The following is a 5,697-nucleotide window of genomic DNA, read 5'->3' as shown; positions in this document are numbered from 1 at the left end:
CGGTCAGTCGTTGGTGTGCGTCAGCGCCCAGCTCGCGACTTTCCGTCTTGAGACCCTGCAGAGATACCTTTACGTCGAGCCCCCTCCTAGGTGGTGTGCTCTGGCGACGTATTTCTTCCGCCAGCAGCGCGACCTCAATTACGACACGCAGCTCCTGTTTGTGAACTTGGGGGGTGTCAGGACCGCCCTCCGGGAGCTGCCTGTCTTTTACAAGGAACTCATCAGGGTCTGGAACAAAGTCTCCACCAGGCGCAGCTCTCCGCCGGCTGGAGTGGCGGCCATCCACGACCGAGGTTTTATGTGGCGGTCGGAAGAGAGGGCTGTGGCTGGTGAGGTGACCAGGGTCAGGGACCTGCTCGATGGCGGAGGAGCGGGCTGGATGGCGCCAGACACGCTGGCGCGGCGCCTAAATTCTGCCAACGTCCGCCACGCGGCCGATGCCATCGAGTCGCTAAAAACAGCTCTGGGCCCTGACTCCGTTAGGTGCATCGAGGAGGCTCAAGCACGTGGGGAGATCCCGTCCGAACTGACCCCCGTCCGGACGGAATTCCTCATCGGCGCCAAACCCCGGAACCTCCCTCGGGGGCCGGCGCCTCACAACTTGAGCCGCCTCGGGGAAATCCCCTCCGTGCCTTTCAGTTCCGCGCGGAGGGGTTTCTTGTACGGGCTGCTCCTGCACACTCTCAACTATGCCATCCTCGCCTGCCGTCCGGACACGCCATGGCGTACCATCTTGCCGTCCGGAGGAGGCGGGGGTCCCCGATGGAAGGCACTCTACGCAGGGGTCCTCCCACTATTCGTCGGGGACTTGGCCTGGAGGGTGGTGCACGGAGCAGTGCCGTGCAACAAATTTTTAAGCCGGTTCACGGACTCCCAGGCCGCCTGCAATTTCTGCGGTCTGGAGGAGTCCGTGTTCCATGTTTTTATTGAGTGCACGCGGTTGCAGCCCCTGTTCCATTATTTGAAGGGGCTGCTCCTGAAATTCTGGCTGCACTTCAGTCCCACTCTCCTGATCTTTGGGCACCCTGTGCGGAGGGGAGCGGGTAGGTCCGAGGGCCTCCTCGTAGGACTGCTCCTGGGCACGGCCAAGGGTGCCATCAGCCGGTCCAGGCAGCGGGCGGTCGAGGGGGTCGTTCAACCTGACTGCCTGCCTCTCTTCCGCTCTTACATCCGGTCCAGGGTGTCCTTGGAGATGGAGCACGCGGTGTCCACCGGTACGCTCGCGGCCTTCCGCGAGAGGTGGGCACCGGAGGGACTGGAGTGCATCATCACGCCCGGCAACCAAATTTTAATTTGATTTTACGTTTTAAAGTTTAATTTGTATTAATTGCCGGTGTTTTTAGTGTCCCCTTCCCTTTTATAGGGGGCACTGTGGAAAAATTGTGATTTTAGTGCCAAAAAAAAAAAAAAAAAACCCAAAAAAACAAAAAAAAGGGCCTTGTAAATGTTTGGTGTGTCACCCAGGTCGGGTGGCACGGTTTAATGTTTTATGTTTTACAGATAAACTCCAAAAAGAGTTTCATGCACAGGTCCCTCTGCACCACAGCATGTTGTAATTTCTCCCCATTCAAATAATATTCCCTTTTACTGTTTTTTTTCCCCCAAGGTGGATGACCTCACACTTTCCTACATTGTATTCCATCTGCCAAACCTTAGCCCATTCGCTTAACCTATCCAAATCTCTTTGCAGCCTCTCTGTGTCCTCTGCACAACCCGCTTTCCCACTAATCTTAGTGTCATCTGCAAATTTTGTTACACTACACTCTGTCCCCTCTTCCAGGTCATCCAGGTCAGGCATGGTCGCGAGTGTCCCAAGTTGGGTGAGACGAAGGGCTCAGGGTTTTTTCAGAAGTGAAGCTTTTCAGGGCTATTCTGGGGAGGAAGCTTTGACTGGGTAATCCACCAGGGAATTACTGCATGTTACTCGGTCTCATTTCTGTACTGTATGTATGCTGTTTGTAACCTGGATTTTATTCTCCACAGAGACAGTGATTTCATTTCGTAGTCCATGTTTTAGCCAGTGTATGTTAGACCAAATAAATATAAGTACGATTTTTCACCGGAGCCTTCCTGTCCATGACTCATTTCATTTACATTCTGAATAATAATTCCCGGGTCTCGAACTTTCTTAAGGCGGGGACAATTCGAACCGTCTGTCTAGCAATTGGGCTCATTTCAAAACCACTTACAAAACATGAATTAGCCCAATACAATGGGATTGACCTTCACATCCCTTTTGTTAGATCTGTGGATGGACAACGGTTGTTTTGCCAGAGGCTGCTGATGGCATCACACAATGTGATCCAGATCAAGGTCGGCAGAAACTGAATTTACATCCACCCGCTCAGGGCTGAGGTACAATAACTCACAAAATAAGCGTTCTACTCAGTGCTCCGACACGGCAAGGAATCAGACCCTGTCCCATTTAACACACACTCCAACACCCCACCCCGCCCCAATCACACCCTGTCCCATTTAACACACACTTTAAGCCTCCCCCCCTCTGATCACACCCTGTCCCATTTAACATACAATCTAACCCCCCCTCCCCCGATCACACCTTGTCCCGTTTAACATACACTCTTACCCCCCCCCCCGATCACAGCCTGTCCCATTTAACACACACTCTAACCCTTCGCTCTCTCCCGATCACACACAAATCCTTGTTTACATTTCTGATATTTGTAATCAATATTCCCACACATCTAAATCCTTCCAAATCTGGTTGAATCCGTCATTTCACTGACTCATTTCTTGCTATCACCTGCATGACTTTCAGTTTTGCCCCAAATACCTCAATCAGTCACTACAGGTTAAACAGGCTCTCTGTTTTCAATGCATATGCAAATTAATGGTTGGATTGAGAGATGGCATTCAGGATGTCAATTCCAGAGAATGCCCGTGTCAGGGCCTCTCCCCACAGTGGAACTTATTCCTATTATCTTCGCTACAGATCACGCATTGTTATTTGGAGCTGGACCAAATCAGCATTGTACTTCATTCGTGATCTGAGCCAAGAACTGTATCAAAGGCATCTAACCAACCTGTGGAAGGAATGAATGAAATTGAAATGGATTGTAGTCAGCAGGGTAATTCTGCAATGGGTCTCAGTGAGCATGGTCAGGTGGGAGAGCTCAGTCTATTTGGTAGCTGATTGGTCTCCAGTGATTCAAGCTGGAACTGCCCATGTTTCATTCAGTAACCTGGGCACTGCCATGTACTGTGAGCCCACACTGGGCACTGCCATGTACTGTTAGCCCACACTGGACACTGCCATGTACTATTAGCCCACACTGTGCACTGCCATGTACTGTTAGCCCACACTGGACACTGCCATGTACTGTTAGCCCACACTGGACACTGCCATGTACTATTAGCCCACACTGGGCACTGCCATGTACTGTTAGCCCACACTGTGCACTGCCATGTACAGTTAGCCCACACTGGACACTGCCATGTACTATTAGCCCACACTGGGCACTGACATGTACTGTTAGCCCACACTGGGCACTGCCATGTACTGTGAGCCCGCACTGGGCACTGCCATGTACTGTGAGCCCACACTGGGCACTGCCATGTACTGTGAGCCCACACTGGGCACTGCCATGTACTGTTAGCCCACACTGGGCACTGCCATGTACTGTTAGCCCACATTGGGCACTGCCATGTACTGTTAGCCCACACTGGGCACTGCCATGTAATTGGCCCACACTGAGTACTGCCATGTAATTGGCCCACACAGAGCACTGCCATGTACTGTTAGCCCACACTGGGCACTGCCATGTACTGTTAGCCCGCACTGGGCACTGCCATGTACTGTGAGTCCACACTGGGCACTGCCATGTACTGTTAGCCCGCACTGGGCACTGCCATGTACTGTGAGGCCACACTGGGCACTGCCATGTACTGTTAGCCCACACTGGGCACTGCCTTGTACTGTGAACGCACACTGGGCACTGGGGTCAGTGGGGGGCCAAGATCTCGAGTGGCACTCACAAGGAAACAGGAAACATGTAAAGAAGATGATTTATCTGACCCACCACTGGCTGCGGCTTCTCGTCAGGCAAGGTGTGACCTGCTGGGAAGTCACGTGGGCCCGCAGTGCAGGTATCGGGTTAAGATCGCAGTGTGGCCCAACTATCTCAGCGCAGCCCGATTTGCTTTTTAAATTGGCCACTCGCTGCCATCTGGTGGGCACCATGCTCTCCCGTTAAAGGCAGCAGCTTAATGTCAGGGCTCGCAGACAGAAACGGGGCTGAGTAAGTGAGTCACAAAAAGCCTTTTAACTTCCCCCATTATACCCAACTGGGCCAATACAGTCAACAGGGACAATACAATCAACTGGGAAATACAGTCAACTGGGGCAATAGAGTCAACTGGGGCAATACAGTCCACTGGGGAAATAAAGTCAACTGGGGCAATACAGTCAACTGGGAAATACAGTCAATTGGGACAATACAGTCAACTGGAGAAATATCGTCAACTGGGGTAATACAGTCAACTGGGGCAATACAGTCAACTGGGAAAATACAGTCAACTGGGATAATACATTCAACTAGGGTAATACAGTCAACTGGTGCAATACAGTCAACTGGGACAATACAGTCAACTGGGACAATACAGTCAACTGGGGAACTACAGTCAACTGGGGCAATACAGTCAACGAGGGTAATACAGTCAACTGGGGCAATGCTGTTGTCAGAGGTCTGGTAATATATAGTGCTATATATTCAAAAAGGGCCATTGGATTTAGGGGGATATTTGCGGTTGGGATTAGGGGTGTATTTTCGGTTTGGATTGGATTTAGGAGTTTATTTTGTGTTGGAGTTGGGTTTATATTTGTGGTTACGGTTGGATTTAGGAGTGTATTTGGGTTTGCCGTTGGGTTTAAGAGTGTATTTGGGTTTGGTGTTGTGTTTACCGGTGTATTTGGGTTTGGGTTTAGGGATGTATTTGGGTTTGGTGTTGTGTTTAGCGGTGTATTTGGGTTTGGGTTTAGGGATGTATTTGAGTTTGGTGTTGTGTTTACCGGTGTATTTGGGTTTGGGTTTAGGGATGTATTTGGGTTTGGTGTTGTGTTTACCGGTGTATTTGGGTTTGGGTTTAGGGATGTATTTGGGTTTGGTGTTGTGTTTACCGGTGTATTTGGGTTTGGGTTTAGGGATGTATTTGGGTTTGGTGTTGTGTTTAGCGGTGTATTTGGGTTTCAGTTTAGGGGTGTATTTGGGTTTGGTGTTGTGTTTAGCGGTGTATTTGGTGTTGTGTTTAGGGGTGTATTTGGGTTTGGTGTTGTGTTTAGCGGTGTATTTGGGTTTCAGTTTAGGGGTGTATTTGGGTTTGGTGTTGTGTTTAGCGGTGTATTTTGTGTTGTGTTTAGGGGTGTATTTGGGTTTGGGTTTAGGGGTGTATTTGGGTTTGGTGTTGTGTTTAGCGGTGTATTTGGGTTTGGGTTTAGGGGTGTATTTGGGTTTGGTGTTATGTTTACCGGTGTATTTGGGTTTGGGTTTAGGGGTGTATTTGGGTTTGGTGTTGTGTTTACCGGTGTATTTGGGTTTGGGTTTAGGGGTGTATTTGGGTTTGGTGTTGTGTTTAGCGGTGTATTTGGGTTTTGGTTTAGGGGTGTATTTGGGTTTGGTGTTGTGTTTAGTGGTGTATTTGGGTTTGGGTTTAGAGGTGTATTTGGGTTTGGTGTTGTGT

The sequence above is a fragment of the Pristiophorus japonicus genome, chromosome 5, assembly GCF_044704955.1.
Source record: "Pristiophorus japonicus isolate sPriJap1 chromosome 5, sPriJap1.hap1, whole genome shotgun sequence".
In the NCBI taxonomy this organism is placed as follows: domain Eukaryota; kingdom Metazoa; phylum Chordata; class Chondrichthyes; family Pristiophoridae; genus Pristiophorus; species Pristiophorus japonicus.
Note: the sequence above shows the minus strand (reverse complement) of the source record.